The 19,098-nt window shown below is 49.5% G+C and overlaps 1 protein-coding gene across 6 annotated transcripts in view; it reads left to right on the top strand.

Moving 5' to 3' along the window:
• The window catches only part of PITPNM2 (phosphatidylinositol transfer protein membrane associated 2), a 307,066-nt gene that overhangs the window by 184,177 nt on the left and 103,791 nt on the right, over nucleotides 1-19,098 (top strand). The window lies entirely within an intron of this gene.

Genomic DNA, 19,098 nt, shown 5'->3' with positions numbered 1-19,098 from the left:
AGATGGTCTCTGAGCCCCCGTCTGACTCTGAGATCTTGTGATTTGTGGTAAAATAAATACAACCAGTATATCAGTGTTTATCACATTCTAACCCACAAGCACCCTTGTTGTTGTCGAGGTGTTTCAGTCGTGTCTGACTCTTCGTAACTCCATTTGGGGTTTTCTTGGCAGAGATACAGGAGTGGTTTGCTGTTTCCTTCTCCAGTTCATTTGACAGATGAGGAAACTGAGGCCAACAGGGTTAAGTGACTTGCCCAGGGTCACACAGCTAGGAAGTGTCTGAGGCCAGATTTGGACTCCAGAAGATGAGTCTTCCTGACTTGAGGCCTGGCACTCTATCCATTGCATCACCTAGCAGCCCATAAAATGGATACAACCAGTCCGTTGGTGTATACCACTAACCCATGAGTGCCCATCTCACTGCTAAAAGGAGGAAGGTGAAGGTGGCTTTCATTTAGCATCACCTTTACTGTGCATTACATTGCAGTTTTCAAATGAAATACAATTCAATTGAAACCTTTTCCATTCCATTGTAATCATTGTGTCTCCCACTTGAAAGAAAGTATCTGACTGTGAATCTTCTCCTGGCAGTAGCATGGTCTCAAAGCGCTCAGTAAATATTTGTTCAATGTGTCTGTGACTATTCTTTCCGATACAGATACCAATCTAATTCTTGTGGTTATTGTTTCATTTCTCCTGTTTGTGCTTTCTTCTGCCCTGTGTTAGTTCGTCCAAGGCTTGCCATGATTCTCTTGATTCCTTATCATTCCTTACAGCCCAGTAACATTCCCAGGCTCAGGAGGGGCTCCTACCTTAGCTCCAGAGCCATTCTGCATAGATGCCAATGGCTGGGGGGAATGCTAAGAGGAGGCCATGCTGGAGGAGGATGGGGGAAAAGGGGGTTGAGCCCCACAGCAGAGACCCCACGGATCGCTCAAGAGCACAGGGGTCCAAAGCTTCCAAAGGAGCAGGTGCCTGTCTGCCCCTGCCATCCTCCACGACTGCTGGAGGCGCCCCCAAAAAGACAAGCATGGCTCTGAAAGTCACTCGTACAAAATGTCAAGTGACACAGGCCGTGTTTTCAAAGTTAGTGAGAAGTGTTTTTAATCGGAGCCAAATCTGCTAATATGTGATGAATTCGCAAATTGGCGGGCAGATCTGGGCAGTGTGTACACAGGAGCCTGCTGTTCCTGAGAAGCCGTTTCAAGTTGTTACCAAGCTTAGTTTTTTATTTTAGCTCCGAGGGTTGTTATCTATTTAGCGCCTGGCCCACACAGCACCACGCACTGAGCACGAGGGGTCGGGGGGGCCCCCTGCTTGGTACATTGATTCTCTTCCTTTCTGGCACCGGGGAAGGAAGATTTTTTTTTAATGCCTGATGTAGACAGCCAAAGAAGCCCTTCATGTGAAAATGATGCTTTAGACAGAGGCCACCTGTGGCAGGAGATAAAGAGACATCCTTGGAGTCTGGAAGACCTGGGTTCGAGCCTGGCCTCAGACAGGTGCTGGCTACATGACCCCAGGACAAGCTGCTGAGCCTCTTACTGCCCTCAGCAGCCTTCTCTGACTCCAAAATGTAGAGCATGACTAGATCTGCCTCTCTGGGAGAGGGAACACCAGTGAATTGACCTGTTGGGCTAAAAAACAATCATGGATTAGAAAACCGGGCGCCCCCACGCTAGGGAGACAGTGAGAATAGGCACTTCTAGGGCGTCTCCTGTGTGCCAAGCCAGTTCCCTGTATGCAGGGACCCCACCAGTGTCAAGGAGGCGCGGGTTCAAGAACCGTCTGTGATACTAGCAATTGATCTACAACCAAGGAACATCCCTGGGAGAATTTTGGAGCGTTGTTGTTGTTGTTTTAAATGTTTTTTGGCAGTTGGAAGGAGTATCTTGGGATCACTGAACTCACTAAACAGCTTCCCAAATGCAGTCAAGCCCATTTTCTTCCTTTGTGACTCAGGGTCCAGCTCATAGGCTATCTACAGCAATGGTGTGAAATTTTTATTTTATTTTATTTTGAAGCAATCGGGGCTAAGTGACTTGCCCAGGGTCACACAGCTAGTAAGTGAGGCTAGATTTGGATTCTGTTCCTTCTGACTCCAGGACTAGTGCTCTCTTCACTGTGCCACATAGCTGCCCTTAGTGGTGTGAAATTCAAATAGAAATGGGACTACTAAGCTGTACATAACAGATCCCTGCGGGTGCATATTGACTTAGAAAAACTACAGATTAACATTATTTATGTTTTAATACATTTTTATTTATTTTGTCAAGATATTTCGCCATATCTTCTATCATGATCCTACCATGCCAGACATTTAGTTGAGCACTGGAGACACGATAACTCAGCTCCTTGAGGGCAGGGCCTGATTTTTACTTTCTGTGTATTTCCAGTGCTTTGCACATAGCGAGTACTTAATGCTTCCTGCCAGTCCAGTCAACTAGTATTTATTAAGCACCCACTGTGTGCCAGACACTGTGTTAAGCCCTAGGAATACAAAGAAAGACAGAAAAACAGGCCCTGTTTTCAAAGATCTCACATTCTCACAGGAGAAATGTGGCTGCATTTCTTATAGGTATGATTTAAACTCAGGTCTTTCTCAACTGCCAAGCCTAGCACCTCTTTCCTTACTCTTCTCCCTCACCCTGAGCCTGCCTGCTACCCAGTCAGGTCAGAGGGCCACATATTTAGGGTAGTTCCAGCCCAGATAGTTATAGGATCATAGGATTGTAGCTTTAGAGATAGAAAGGAGGCTGGAGTCCAAACCTCTCATTTTCTAGAGGAGGGAGCTGAGGCAGGAATAGGTTGAGTGACTTGCCCAGGGTCACACAGCTACTAAGTGGCAGGGCTGGAATTTGCACCTCCATCCTCTGGTCCCAAACCCTGTGTTATTCTTTCATGCCGTGCAGACTCCCAGTCTCCTCCAGGATTAGCGAGGGAGGTTTGACCTTGGTGGGAGGAGGGCGGGCTGAAAGGGACTTGCTTTCATCTCTTCTTTCTCCTCCTGGCCCTTACGTCCCCTCCCTAGGAGTGGGCTCAGGGCAGATGTACGCGTGATCTCTTGGGCATTGGTTTGCTGGGCTAGGCAGAAGGGAGGGAGGAGCAGACAGTGTGGGAGAGGGAGACGGTGAAGGAACAAGCACCCAGCTGCAGGCCCCTTCTTTGTCCAAGGCTCCGCCACCACCCTTTGGCAGCCGCACCAGCCCCAGTAAGTATATCTTGGTTATCAATTATGACTAAAGTGTCTCCAAGGTCCTCCCAAGCCCCTGCTGCCGAATGGCTTACTTCAATTATTTCCTTGGCAACTCTGGGGGACTGTGTGCCAGTCAGCTTCATGAGATTAACCCTAGCATCTGGCCTGGGGTGGGGTGGAGGAGCATGTCTGGAGACCAGCACTCTCAAGGTGAGGTTCTTAAACCTTTGCAGGGAGGCCCAGACCCCTTTGGCAAGCCGGTAGAACCTGTAGATCCCTGCTCCGAGTTATGGCTTTAAATATACATTGGGTTACAAAGGAAATCAATTATAGTGAAATGGTTATGAAATTAATTTGTTAAAAAAACAAAACAAAACAGTGCTGGACTCCAGGTTAAGAACTCTGTGTCTAGAGTCCCAGCTGCTTGCTTATTTCCAGATGAGGCCAGAATGGGCACTTCTGGGTCCCTCCACATAAAACTATAGAATGGCAGAGCTTTGGAGATCATGCTTTGGCCTGCCTTTTATTTGCTTATCCTTCCAGTATATGCAGTAACTCTGAAGAGCAAAATGTGTCTTAAAGTGGGCACAATCTTTTGTTAAAATATTTACAAGTGAGGAAACTGAGTCTGGGAGAGCACGGGGGGCTTGGCTAAGCCCCACTGCCATTTAATATTGATGGGGCTGGGGTTGGAATTGAGATTTCTGACTCGCAACCCAGAAGTGATCCTGAGCTGCTTCCGTTTCATAGAACATGAAAAGGAATCATTTTCCCAAGCCTCAGAGCCATCCCAAAAAAGGGTGGTGTGGCTGGGCAGGTAATGGGCATCCTTAGGAAATCCTAGGTCCAGTCTCTCCTAGCCCTGTGACCCTTTTAAAATAAAAGGGGCTTGATTGGAAGGGTGGGACTCCAGGGGTTACCCCTCCCACTCAAAAGTAATTAGCTTTGAATCAGTTCATCAAGACTCAGGGTGGCCTCAGGACCAGGAGGAGATTCTGAGGGGCCAGAGGAGAAGTGTGGGGATCTAGCACACTTGGAACCCAGGGAGGCCTGAGCTCTGGGAGAGCAGGGAGATGTTAAGCGAGGTCATTGACTCTACGGGCATCTCTGAACAACAGCCCCAGGCTGAGGAGGGTCCTGAGAAAAGGTGGGATCTTTCCCTAATTTCCCTCCTACCTTGCCCCCTGCCCTGCCCTCCCTGGTGCTTATCCAGTCTTTCCCAGTAAACCACAGAGAGGCAATGGATTAAACTAGAGAGAGACGCCCCAGCCAAAGAAACGTTAGGAATTTTCCTAACTGGGGCCTTGGAGCCTTTCTTTGAATACCCAATGTTTAGCACAGAGCCTGGAATAGAGGAGGTATTAATAAGTGTTTTATTGACTGACTGATTGAACTCATAACATTTCTTCCAAAGTCAATGTCCTAAAGCTAAAGAGGACCTTAGTATGAAGGTTCCATGTGCCCCTAGAGGGTTCCCTCTTCCTGCCTCTGCCTCCCATTTTCAGCTCTCTTTTCCACATGGTTTCCCCCATTAGAATGGAAGCATCTTGAGGGCAAGAACTTGGCTTGTAACTGTGTCACCATCACTTAGCCATAGTATATCTCACATCATAAGCCAGCTCAGTAGTCACTTGTTGCCTGGCTGTCTGCCTCCCTCCACTTTGGGAGAGGGGGAGGCGCAGAGACACGTGACCTGTGTAAAAGCAAACTATCCCAGCCCTGAGGAGTCCCGAGGTCACAAAACCATATGGGGTCATTCTGCAAATGAGGAAACTGTGCCTTGGGGAGATGAAGAATCTTTCCAGAGATAGTAGGCATCGCAGACAAGAATCCCCCCCTGGGCCTGTGGCTCTAGAGCCAGCTCTGGGACCAAGGATCTTGGTCTGTTTTCCCTTCCCCCCACCCCAGGAATCCCAGCCTCTGTGGTAGGGCCTGGGAGGCATGGAGTGGTCACTCGAGCTCTGGCTGTTTGGACCCGACATCCTGCTCTCTTCCTTCTTGGCCAGTGATGCTTTGAGTAGCCCCAAAGCCCCACAGGAAGTGGTTTTGGAAACCATGGGTCTAGACTCATAAAAGTTTTGGCTCCTGCCTGGAGCTCAAGTGAGAAGGTAAGTTTGGAATTGATTGGTTCTCAGCATTATAGACCATATAGAGAGTTGGAAAACATCCACTGCCTTTGCTTTTCAATTGGCCCATTAATCCTTTCAATCCGAGTAGTTCAGGAGCCTAGAGGTAATGGTCTTCTGGCTTGTTGGGCTGCCTCTCAGGCCTTCTCGCTGGGGGCAAGAATTTCAAGGGGCCTGAGGCCCCATAGGCTGGCCAATCATTCATTCATTTATGAAGAAGCTAGATTTCTAGGACTTAGGGGATGTAGTAGAATCCTTGGACTTGGAGTCAGGTCCCCAAAACGAGAATGATTCAATTCATTTCAATCCATTTTACAGTTGAGGAAATTGAGGCAAACAGAAGTGACTTGCCCAGGTGCTAAGGTATCCATCAAGATCTGAGTTCACATCCTGCTTCAGATGCTTGCTAGCTGTGTGACCCTGGGCAAGTCACTTGACCTCTGTCAGCCTTGGCCCCCTTATCTGTAAAATGGGGATAACACTGGATGTGGAGGAATCAAATGAGATAATATATGCAAATCCCTTCGCAAACCTTACAGGACCATATAAATGTTAGCTCTTATCATTTTTACAGATGAGGAAACCGAGGCTGTGGGGTGAGGTGTCTTTCTTACGTATGTACAGGTTGTGGTCAGAAGAGCCAGGATTTGAACTCTCTGATTCCAGACCAAGTCTCATGCCAGTCTCATCATCCTTAGCCAGGCTCTAAGTGTTAGGGACACAACCCACAATGCGTGTCCTCAGGGAGCTTCTACTGAGAGAGTCCCCTCCTGGTGGCACCCATAGGAGGCATTCCCGCCTCCCCTTTGGCTGGCCCTCATTTCCCTTAAGTGATCAGTCTCCTCAATAAATGATTTGGCCCGTGGTTTCCAAAACCACTGTTTTTCTGCCCTCTTCTTCCTCCCTTCCTTCACTCTCCCTCTTTCTCCTTCCATCCCCTCCTTTTTCTCCTCCCCAGAGAATAAGAGTCACCACTGACAATGGAAGCACTTTCTGGGGTCATAAAGAGAAGCCATTCAATCTAGAAGAAAGAACCAATTACCCAGGAAACTACAAAAGGGCCCTGCTCCAGGAGCCCTTGGAGGGCTGGTATGAGGGGCATGGGCGGCTCCTGCTGGGTACTTGCTGGGTACTTGTGCCATGGTCCCGAGTGCAGCCACACTCACATCCACCAAAGGCCTTCCCAGGACTGCCCAGGGCTTCCCGGAGATGCTGAGGCTAAGGATGATGAGAGGCTAGCGTCATACTTGGACTCTGGACCCAGCTGGGTATGAATCCCAGCTCTGAGATTACTCTCTGTGGCTCTTTCTACTTCAGCTTTCTTATCTGTAAAATGGGTGCAATCAAACCCAAGATCCCTACTTCACACAGTTGTTAGGAGGTTCATATCCTCGTTACAGGATCATCAATTTATAGCTGAAAGGACACCTTGGAAGTTATCAGTGCAGCTGACGAAACGAAGATACAAAAGATTGATGTGTGGGAGGGTGAAGAGACTGGAGGCAGGCAGACCGGCCAGCCAGCTTTTGCCATAGTCCAAGTATGAGGGGATGAGGGCCTGCACCAGAGTTGGGGCAGTATCAGAGGAGAGAAGGGGGAATATTAGAGAGATGCTGCAAAAGTGGCCATTGAGAGGCCTTGGCAACAGACTGGTCATGGAGTGAGATATAACGAGGATGGTATTGTTCTCTACAGTAATCGGGAAATTAGGGATGGGGAGATTTAGGGGAAAAAGATCATGAGTTCCATTTTAGACAAATTGAGTTTAAGGCGTCTACTGGCCATCTGGTTTGAGCTGTCTGAAGGGCAGTTGGAGATGTGAAATTGGAGGTCAGCAGAAAGACTGGGGCAGGATTAGGTAGATTGGAGAATCATCAGCAGAGATGGTAATTAAATTCATGGGAAGTGATAGGAGTCCATGGGAGGTGGTCCACCAAGGGAGGTAGTCTAGAGGGAGAAGAGGAGAGGACCCAGGACAAAGCCTTGTGGGATACTTGTGGTTAGAAGGTATGATCTGGAAGGAGGAAGAGAATGGCGGCAGGCAGACCCCACCCCCCAGCAGCTTCTGCCATAGTCCAGGTGGGCAGGGAGGGGAGGCGAGGGTGGTATCCCAGAAACCTGGAGAGAAGAGAGTCCCCAGGAGCAGAGAGTGATCACCAGGGTCAAAGACTGTCAAGGAGAAGGAGGATTGAGAAAAGGCCGCTGGATCTGGCAACTAAGAGAGTATTGTTTCGATCTCATATGAGCAACTTTTATAGAATGTATGATGAGTCCCTTGGCCAGGGTCCTCAGAGGAGACTTCTGACTCAGACCTTTACTCCATAGTGGCTGCCTCTCTCCAAGTTCAGGGATTGGTCCATTTTTTTCTTTGTGTATACACATTCCCTAGCCCATTGCCTGGCGCATAGTAGGGGCTTAATAAATACATGTCAGTTGATTGTTGTGAATATGGAAGTATTTGGAGTTTTTGTTAGTGTGGGGAACTCCCAAGGTGTGGGGAGCTCCTCCCAGGCTACGACTTAGCAGATAAGTCCTAGGAAGTTTCTGGAGCCACAGGAGCCTCATTTAATCTATAACTTGCCCAAGGTCACTAGCTAGTATCAGAGGCCAGATCTCATCTCAGGATATAAGAATCAAACCCAGGCTGGAGACTGTCTGGGTCTCTAAGGAATATTCCTTCCAAGGGAGGGAGGTTGTACACATGGGGAGAGATGACCTGGGAGGGGTAGTTGGGTTTGGTCGGCCACTTGGAGAGTAGGAGAGAGATTGGCACACCCTTCCCATTGCTATGGCCACTCATTTATTTCTGGTTCCAGAATCATCCAGGAGTGGCATAGGTGAAACTGAGTCCTTTCAGACCTGATGGGCTATTTGAGGCAATAGAGCCTTCTGCCCATGGTCTCTCTGAGGGTGTGGCTGCTGGACTGGGCTGGCCTGGGAAGGAGGAGGATGACACATAGTATCAGGTGAGACCTAGAAGTGAAATGACTTTGTAAACTTATCCTTGCTTTCTGTGTGCCAGGCTTTGTGCTGGTCTTTGGGGGTACAAGAGAAACAATGACCCGCTCCCTGCCCTCAGAGAGCTTCCATTCTGATGAATGAGACAACTTGGCAAAAGGTTGTCCATGCAAGATCTGTACCAGGGAGAGGGAGACGGCCGGGAGGGGGCAGTTTGAGCTGAGTCTTGAAGGAAGGAAGACAAGAGGTGAGAAGGAAGGAGACTTTTGGGAGCTGAGGAAACAGCTTTAGGAGGTGAGGGGGAAGAACTTTCAAGCATGGGGGAAAACCAGTGAATGTGGTGTGTGAGAAACAGCAAATAAAGCTGTGTGGTTGGATCGGGCGAGAAGTTTCAGATGGGTCCTCTTATCTCTTATCCCAGAGCCACTGGAGGCTTTCATGTCAGCTGAGGAGAAGATGAGGATGGGGGGATGGGACGGGGCGGGGCACAGGGAGACAAAGGTGCTGGCTCTTGATGGGTTCCAGATGAGAGGTGATTGGGGCAGGCTCTTACCAGACAGGGAACAGTGTGAGTGAAGAGGATGGGATGGGTCCCAGAGAATCCTAAAGATGAGCAGATTGGAGAAGTGGCCTGAGTGGAAGGGAGAACTCCAAGATGAGCCCAAGTTTGCCAGTGTGGGCAACTGGAAGGATGGCATTGCCCTAGAGAATAAGAGAGAAATTGACTGGAGGGGAGGATTTGAGGGGCCATGTTGTATCCATCCAGCTTGAGATGTCCAATAGGCAGCATTCTGATTGTCTCCCATCTGGCTAAGCATTTGCTGTCCACACAGTGCATTTTGCATTTGATCTTCAGTTGTGGCCGGGGATTGTTGTTGCTGTTCAGTCGTGTTTGTCGGTCGTGTCTGACTCTCCCTGACCCCATTTGGGGTTTTCTTGGCAACGATACTGGAGCGGTTTGCCATTTCCTTCTCCGGCTCATTTTACAGATGAGGAAACTGAGGCAGACAGAGTTAGATAAGTGATTTGTCCAGAGTCACACAGCTAGGAAGTGTCCGAGACTGGATTCGAACTCATGAAGATGAGTCTTCCTGATTCCCAGCCCGGTGCTCTAGCCACTGCACCACCCGGCCTGATGATGATAAGCAATATCATTCAGGGCTTGCAGAGGGTTTTACAAATAGCATCTGCTTCATATGTACAGTAACCGAGTGAAGTAACTGCGATTATTGTGCTCATCTTACAGACGAGGGAACTGAGGCAGGCAAGTTTGCGTGCCTACTAAGTATCTGAGGTTGGATTTGAACTTGGGTCTTCCTGACTCCAGGTCCAGCATTTTAAAAAATGCCTTTTAAAAAAATTGTCATTATTCCCTCTTTACTCAGAGGAAACAGAGGCCTAAAGAGGCAGGCGGGCTTACCGAAGGTCACCCAGCTAGTAAGTGACAGATGGGGCAAGAACCTGAGGCTGGGAGCCTGAAGGCCAAGGTCCTGGTCTTCACTCTGTGCCTTCCCTCTCTTAACCATAACCCTTTCTATCCTGTATAGTTCTTCCTTTGCATATGTTTGTTGGCATGCTGTCTCCCATATTAGGTTGTGAGCTTCCCGAGGGCAGGGACTGTCTTTTGCCTCTTTTGTATCCCCAGTGCTTAGCTCAGTGCCTGACACATAGTAGGCACTTTATAAATCTTTATTCTCTTTCCCCTTCCCAATGGTTCCAAGGGTAGTGCATTCCAGGCCTGCCAGACAAGCCCTATACAGATACCCAGTTGTCAGAAAGGGTCAGACCAGGGGCCAGTGTGCAGTCCAGTTTTGCTGGCAGTGGATTAGAATGAAACCAGGCTAAGAAAACTTCAAATTGAAACCAGATCATGGAAGGCCTTAAATGTCAGGCTAAGAACTGGGTGTGGTTTAGTGGAAATAAGCCTGACCTCGGAATCCACAGGCTGCTGCTCACCTCCTGTGTGACCCTGGTCAAGAAACTCCCCATCTCTGGGCTCCAGTTTCCTTATCTGTAAAATGCAAGGGTTGGACAAGCTGATCCTTCAAGACTCTTCCAGCTCCGGAATTCTTGGGAATCCTGCCAACCTGAGCTTGTATCACTGGCTTATCAGAAGCAAACATTGGAGTGGGGTGGGGGGGATGGAGGAGGGAAAGGCAGCGGTTCTGTCCTTTACAGTGAGGGAATGGCATCCTCTCCTGGTGGTGGTCTCAGCCTCAGCTCCCCACAGCCAGTGCCTGGAGCTGGCTTCCTATATGGCATGATTTGAAATGCCAAGTACATTTCAGCCTGGAAACCAAACCAGTTTGTGTTGGCCCAGCAGGCTCCAAATTCAATCTGGCCAATGGTTTATTAATGAGATGCTAACACAAGACAGGCTCTGAGTTCAGCATGCTCAAGATGGATGGGGAGCAGGTTTCTCACTGATTCCTGAATCTTACCCAGCCACCATGAGTATGTAGGCTTGGCTTTCAGCTGTAAAGCTTCTCTCTCTCTCTCTCCCTCTCTCTCGCTCTCTCTCCCTCTCTCTCCCTCTCTCTCCCTCTCTCTCCCTCCTCCTCTCTCTCCCTCTCTCTCTCCCCCTCCTCCTCTCCTCTCTCTCTTCTTCTCCTCCTTCTTTTCCTCTTCCTCCTCCTCCTCCTCTTTCTGTCTCCCTATCTCCCTCTGTTTCCCCCTCTCCCTCCATGTCTTCCCTCCCCTCTCTCTGTCTCTCTCTCTCCTCATCTCTCTCATTCTGGTGGTAGTCACGGCTGGGGAGTTCCTTGGGCCCACCATGGGTTCCCTGTAGCTCAGACCTGCGTTCTGAGGCCTTTTGACAATGTTTGTGACACCTGAGCCTCACAGATTCTCAGCCTTTTCCTTAAGGACCTCTGGTCAGGGCACAAGCCCCCCTTCCTTGGCAGGCTATGCCTCTTGGGGCTAGCTCTCCACCCATGGATCCCAGGTCTGCCTCCCTCCGACACCCTCCTCCTGCTCTGAGGCCAAGCAGAACTAACCTGATCTCTCTTCCACATGACAGCCCTCACATCCCCCATTAATTAGTCTTCTCTCCTCCAGGCTAAACATTTCCAAGTTCCTTCAGTAGATTTTCAGATGGCCTGAACTCTAGACCCATCAGCACCCTGGTTGCCATCCTCCAAACCCCCTGTGGCTCATCCATATTCTTCCCAGAATGGGATACTTGGGACGCATCACAACACAGCAGGTGGGGTTTGACCTTACACAACAATAGTGTAGGACTGTCACTTCTCTGCCTCTCTTAGTTTGGTCTAAAATTGCCTGAGTTTTTGTTTTTGCTTTTATTTTTAATTCTTTTTTAGAGGCAGCTGGCTGATGCAGTGTATAGATGCTAGACCTGAAATTAGAAAAAACTGAGTTCAGATGTGAACTCAAGCATCGTTGCTCGGTCACTCCAATCATGTCTGACTCTCTGTGACCCCGTCTGGGGCAGAGATGTTGGACTGGTTTGCCATTTCCTTCTCCAGCTGATTTTACAGATGAAACAGGCTATCACAGTGAAGTGACTTGCCTGGCTAGTAAGTGTCTGAGGCTGGATTTGAACTCAGGAAGAGGTGTCTTCCTGACTCCAAGCCCAGTGCTCTATCCACTGCGCCTTAGCTATGGGTGGATATCTTAGCACCTGGACAAGTCACTTCTGTTTGCCTCAGTTTCCTCAACTGTAAAATGGATTGAAATGAATTGAATCATTCTCATTTTGGGGACTAGATAAGGTTCTGGACTCCTCAGTATCTCTTCCTGCCTCTGCCGAACACCCTTAGTCCTCCCTGCCCCGACCCTTGACCTCATCTTGGCTGGGTTGGAAGGACAGACTATTCCCAATCCCAGCCTGTTAATAGGGATCTCTTTTTGTCACTGGTTCCTATTGGAAAATAGCTCCCCAGCCCCCCAGTTCCCACTATGGCTGGCAGCTATATTATTTAGACCATTATCTCACAGAGCTAGAAGCCTAATCTGTTTAAACAGATTTTAAGGAAACCGCCGGGACCTGAGGGACCCTGAGCAGCTCTACCACAGGCCAGCGGGTGATGGCCAGTTTTCTCCAGATGAACAACCCTGCGGCCAGATTGGTTTGCTACCCACTTAGCATTGTAATGCTCTCTCTGGGAGCCTGGCAGGGGGTGGCAGGCTTGTAATTATTAATTCCTTGTGTGGGGAGTATGATGGGAGGCCTAGGGAGGGCTGTGAACAGTCACCCCTATGCAGCCCCTTCTCACATCACCTTGTTATTTAGTTTGGGTTCAGGCCTGTAACTCCCAGCAAGAATGCCCCGCCCACACATGTGGGTCAGGACTCTGTGACTCAGTCTTTATAGAGTTGCCTGAGGCCCACTGAGAAGTTAAAAAATGTACTCGTGATCGTGATGATGCCCTACACTGCCATTTTACAAATGAGGAAAACTGAGGCCCAGAGAGATAGTCACCTGCCCCAGTCCTATCCAATAAACATTTATTAAGCACCTACTGTGTGTCAGGCCCTATGCTGAGTGTTGGTGATAGAAACAAGAAAATAGGGTCTCTCCAGGACTCGCTCAAGGAGCTTAAAGTATAATAGATAAAGGCTGAAAAGGAGCCTGCGAGTGTCTCCCTCCCCTGCCAGGGTACCTGGCTCTGGGGCAAAGTAACGGGTAGAAAGGAAGAATTTAGCTGGAGAATTCTACGCCCTCTCTGACGGAAGCCCTTGCTTGAAGCTGATTGCTTTGCCTTCCACCCTCCAAACAGGGGAAAGGTAGCAGAGAGCATGTGGGGAATCAGGGCTAGCTCAGACTCCAAGATGATGAGTTTATCCCGGGATGGGGTGACTTTCCTGGAGTGGGACCAAGCAGGGTCACTGTTGGAAAATGGAAGGAGCAGAGGAGCCAGAATTTGAACTCGGGCCCATGCCTTCTGACTCCGAATCTCTCTTCTCTCCATCATACCACAGCCCCTCTCCCAGACCTGCCCCTTACCCCAGTTTGCCGCCCATCCCCTGTGACCAGTACTCCCTAAGGTCCCCCCAGATCCCTATTTGTAAATTCTCTTCAGGTTTTCCCTCCTCCTCCCCTTGCTCAGCCTTCTCAGGGTTCCCAGTCCCACTGTGGTGCCCTCAGATGGCTGCTTCCCAGTGTGTGGGGTCAGTGGCTCCTGCAGTGACTTGGTACCACCCACACACACACACACACACACACACCACACACACACACACACAAAAGCACGATTTCTGCTTGGTACACACAGCAGTGAGGCCTCTAACTGGGCCACTGCCCCCTCTTCCCTGGCCTGTCTGGCAGGGATCCGAGTCACTGCTACCAAGAGGCCTTGTGGGCTCATGGGAGGTGAAGAGCCGAGGAGAATGTCAGGGATGGACTCCTTGCTGGCTCCCTCCTTGTCTGAGTCCCCACTGCCCTCAGGTCTTCTATCAGCAGCCTCTCACTGTATGTGTTGTATCAGCTTCCCTTTGGTCAGAGAGTCCAGAGCTGGAAGGCTCTTTAGGGGTCATGGAGTCCAACCTGGCTCGTTAATTCCTGTCCTCGGTCCCCTGTGATTGATAATTATAATGATGGTGATGATGATGCTAATTGAAATCCACATAGCACTTTCATACATGGTGAGTCATCTGAGCCTCACGGGTACACCTTGGGGTAGCTGGTATGGCTATCAGCGTCCCACTTTGACAGATGGGGAAACTGAGGCTCAGAGACTTGAAGTCATTGATTTGCCCTGGGGTGACATAGCTATTATAAGTGTCAGAAACAGGATTTGAACTCAGGTTTTCCTGATTGCTGGTCCCACACTCTACCTACTGCACCATCCTGCCTCTCTGTAATAATCAAGATAATAATAAACTTTTATATAGGACTTTGAAATTTCCAAGTAACTCTTTTATACGCTGTCATTCCCAGCTATAGCCCTGTGATATAGGTGTGTATGTAGGTATTCTTGTCCCCATTTTAAAGGTTGGGAAAATTGAGGCTCAGAGGTGAAAAGGACTTGCCCATGGTCACACAGATAGGAATTGTCAGTGGCAGGATTTGAATCCAGGTCTTCCTGACTACAAGTCCCTTGCTCTTATGCACTATGCGGGAAGGCAGGGCTTCACATTTCCACAAAACTTTAAAACTGACAAAATGCTTTCCACAGAACAAAATTGTGAGATGCATCGTGTGGATATTTTTATCCTGCTAGTGGTGGCTAGGTGGCGCAGTGGATGGAGCGCTGTACCTGTTACTCGGAAGACCTGAGTTCAAATCCAGCCTCAGACACTTTCTAACTGTATGACCCTGAGCAACTCAGTTAACCTCTGTCTGCCTCAGTTTCCTCATCTGAAAAATGAAGCTAATACTCGCGACTGTAGGGCCGATGAGAGAATCCATCAGTATTTGTAAAGCTCATTGCAATTAACCATTGGGGAAACTGAGGCCCAGAAGGATGAAATTATTTGCCCAGGGTCACAGAAGCTATTAAGTGTTGGCTTCAGGATTTGGACTAGGTTGTTAGACTCCCTCTGAGCCCATCCGAGTGCTCTTTCCCATCACCACCCTGGCTCCCACTGCGTTGTAAAGGAAAGACTCAGTCTTATTCTTGTGCATTGTTTGGTGACTGGAAGAAGATATATAGTAGGCATCGAGCCAGTGAATGTGTGGGTGAAAAAGCTAGGCTCAACATCTGTAGAATATAAGCTCCTGCGGTCAGTAAATCAGCAAGCACCGGTCACTGTACCAAGCTCTGGGGATCCCTGCTCTGGTGAGCTTCCCCTCTAACGAGGAAGGCTCCGAGCAGTGTCATATGCGCCTCTGTCCTGATACTGCCCCTTCCTAGCCGAGCACCTTGCACGTGGTAGACATTTGATGAACGTGTTGGATTGAGTGTATATAGGAGAGGCAGCTTGCTATAGCTGCTAGCAAGCCAGTCTGGGAGTCAAGAAACCTGGGGTTCAAGGTCTTACCCAAGCTTCCTTTCTCCGTCCCTTTTAATCGGCCGTCCTGCATGTCAGGGCCCTCCTGTTGCACATCCTCCTTCTCCTGGCTTTCCTGGGTTCCTTCAGGAATCGACTTAAATCTGCTGTCAGTACCTTCCCTCTGAGGTGACCTGCTGTCACTCTCTGTGTCCCTTATATTTCTATGGTTTCCAGCTGTTTGCGTGTTGTCTCCCCTGTTAATGGGATCTTCTTGAAGACACAGGCCGTGTTTTTGCCTTTCTTTATATTCAATGCCCAGCACATAGTAAGAGCTTAAGAAGTGACTGTGGTCTGACTGCGCTAAGGGAGTTGCTGGGTCTTCTTGGGGGAGCCCAGGCACCTCGAAGACAGTCTGCAGATGCATCTCTTTCAGGGATTTTCCCTACTGAAAGTTCTTCATGGAGTCACTGGTCCAGCCTCCAGAGGTAGGTAAATGCCCTGACCCCACCCTGTGGCACCTCAAAGAGTCCCTCCTCCCCACCACAGGAGTCTTCTCCTTGTCTCAGAATCAGGGCCGCTCCTTGGCCCAGCAGACACCCAGAGGTGGGGCCTCAGTGGTCATCCAACCAGGGAGCCCGTTGACTTTTGGACGGCCCTCACAGCTGGAAAGTCCTTCCTGGCATCAAGCCCAAATGGACCTCTGCCCCCTGGGCCAGGTAAACAAGTGCCTTCTCCTCTCTGTTCTTCAGCATCTTTAGCTGTCTTTGGAGCATTCTCCACCCAGGACAAAGAAGTCACTTCTTTGAGTTCAGCCAGGTTTCAGCGTGGCTCAGCTTCCTCTACTAGAGACATCTCCCTTTAAGATGACCCGACAGTGGAAAAGGAAGAATTATACCCAGTATTGATTGTGATCTGGATTGAGGTTTTCTGTTTTGTTTTGGTGATGAGGAGTGGTAATAGAAAGGGACAATTTAACAGGACTCTTAACTTAGAAAATGCCGATTTGATTTTATCATCCCTGGTTTTATGAGGAAACTGACAGAGGTTAGGTATGGGATTGTCAGATTGTGTAATTGGGAGTTCTTATTATTACTAACTGGGTGAGTCTCTTGGGCTCTCTGGTCCTACTGTGTAGAATGAGGGAGGTGGATGAAGTGAGGTCCGTTTCTGTTCCAAATCTGTCATCCTACTATACCCAGGAATCTCCTTGGGAGCTGCCCTGCCCCCACCCCCACTGACCCCAATACTAGCCAGCGTGTTATTTTCTGGGAGCCGTAGTGGGCCTGGACATCGACTGCAGAGCCGTACTGCATCTGGACCCATGCCAGTTGTTATAAGTGGCAGCTCAGCAGAGCCTTGCTCCTAAATTCGATCAGTGACGTCAAAGCGGATCTAATAATGGAATGAAGATTAAGTCCTGAAAACTCAATCCTCTCCATTGTTCCTCTGAGCTCCAGTGGCCCTCATTCTTATTCTAATGGGCTGTCTCACCTGGCCACTGGGATTTCAGTTTGTTCGCTTTATACCTACATTTAATGATCTCCTGCCCTTCCCCTTTCATTTCTGAGTGATGGGCCTGGCTGGCTCCCTCATCCTGCTATCTTCTCTCTGCAAGGCCTGGAGGTCCCCCACAGGACTTGGCTCTTGGGCTGGTGTGCCCCAGCCCAGAGAAATACACCAGTTTAGTCAAGGTCACACAGCAGGATGGGAGCGGAGAGTTTCCCAAGCGCAGATCTAGGCATCCTTGGCCGTGGTGCCAGCCTCACTTCGCTGTGAAGGATCTGGCTGGGTGGGCAGGATCCGGTGCCTTGCGCCCTCCCTGCCCTATACTTCCTTCTTCTCTCTCCCCCCCTCCCCCCCCCCGTATTATTTCTATAATCGTCTTGTTGGAGGCCCCCTCCCCCCACCCTGGCCCAAAGCTAGTGAATTAATGCAGAATTCTCTCCCCACGTACTTTCCCTTGCTGCTCTAGAAGCCAGTGACCTTTTAACAACCTGGCCATTGGTTGGCCTGAGATGGTCCTAGAGCTTGAAGGAGAAAGGCCTTTCAGGTCAGCCCCCGTAAGATGGGTAGAAGCTTCCAAAGGACGGTTTTCCCTGCTGTGCTCGCCCAGTATTGGCTCAGGAACTCCAGTTCTGTAAACCTCCCTTACCTTGTCCCTGAAGGTGAGGGTTGGGGGGGGAGGGAGGGTGGCATAGGGAATTCAGGTTCTTCACACACACACACACACACACACACACACACACACACACTCACACACACATGCGGAGTCATCCAGGTCCTGTGACCAGAGGCCTTAATGTGGGTACCAAAGCCTAGTGAATTTCTTCTCTGTGTCTCTGGGATCCACCTTCCTTCATGTTCCTCTCCAGGGATGTGTATCTTTGGGGGAAGGTGTCCAGACAAGGGTGGAATCCCCCTGGGGATAGAAATCATTTCTCTTCCCCTAACGGTATCTGGCAGTGAGTGTCAATAAATATTAAGCACCTACTATGTGTTAGACACTGTGCTGGCACATAGTAGGCACTTCATGTTTATTGATTGTTACATTTTCAGATCAGTTAATCAATAAATGTTAATTAAACTAGGAGATCTCCAAGTTCCCATTTCAATGAGAAGGTGAGATGGTAGGGAGCGAATAGAGTTCAGCACTCATGGGTCAGGAAGACCTGAGTTCAGAGATACCATATGCCAACACTTCTGAGCTATTTGACCCCCAGAGAGGTTCTGTGCCGCAGTTTCCTCTTCCATAAAATGAGGAGAATAACACCTCAAATACTGATTTCACTGGCTTATTGGGAGGCTCAAATGAGATCATTAGGAATGTATTGTGCCAGCTGTGAAGGGATATCTAAAGGTCAGGGTTGGGAGGTGTTTTGTGGTCTAGACCTGTGATTTAGATAGGTGTGGGGAGCTTCTGGTATGGAAACTCCACCCACTCATGAAGATTGGCAACTCGTCTCTTCATTTATAGCCCTCAAGAGATTCCTAGGACACAGAGAAGCTAGGGAAGTGCCCAGGGGTACACAGCCAGTGTGTCCAGAGCCAGTGTTAGTTATTGGTGGGATTCTCCTTCCACCTGAGGGTTTCCTGGAGCAGTCCAGGACCAAATACAGCATCCTGTGCTCAGCGGCTCCATCCTACAAGAAGTCTGAGAGCAGGCACGAAGGGCAGGGGGGAGAGGAGCTCCCAGAGAGCTTGCTGCCTCTGCCAACTTCGATTCCTAGCTCCATTCCTTTCAGAACATGCCCAGAAAGCTCCCCCTGTGGTAGGTCTTAAAATACAATCCTGTCTGACCCATCACGACTCCAGCAGGGACAGAGATAAAATGCATGTCTGACTCTCCCACCCTCTCACAGCGTAATTGCATCCTCTGAGTTTTCAGAGGCTCCCCTTGCATGCTTTTGCTCCTCTTTCTCCTCTTCTTCCTCTTGCTCCCCCTATTCCCCCTCTTCTTCCTCTTCCTCCTCATACTCCTCTTTCTCTCCCTCCTCTTCCCTTTTCTTCCTCCTCCTCCTCTTATCCCTCTTCCTCCTTTTTTCCTCCTCCTCTTACCCCTCTTCCTCCTTCTTTCCTCCTCCTCTTACCCCTCTTCCTCCTCCTCTCCCTCTTTCTCTCCCTGTCCCTTCTCCTCTTTCTCCTCCTCATCCATGGGGAGAAGGAGCCTAGCCCTCTGACAGCCCACTGCCTCCCCTTGAGGATTCTCCTGGCTTGAACCAGCAGATATTAGCAGCTCCTCTCAGAGGAGGTGATTGGTTTGGGGGTAGGAGGCTCTGTCCCTTCTGTGCCAGCCTCTCCTGCCTCTCTCATCCCAAATCTCTTTTTCAGGCAGCCAGCAAGCTCTCCACTAGCTGATCGAAAGATGATTTAGTTGTTGAAGGGACAAGCAGAGATAACTTGCAGAAGCACAGCTGGGGACCGAGC

This window comes from Trichosurus vulpecula, chromosome 1, assembly GCF_011100635.1.
Source record: "Trichosurus vulpecula isolate mTriVul1 chromosome 1, mTriVul1.pri, whole genome shotgun sequence".
NCBI lineage: Eukaryota > Metazoa > Chordata > Mammalia > Diprotodontia > Phalangeridae > Trichosurus > Trichosurus vulpecula.
Note: the sequence above shows the minus strand (reverse complement) of the source record. Positions and strands in the feature narration are given on the sequence as shown.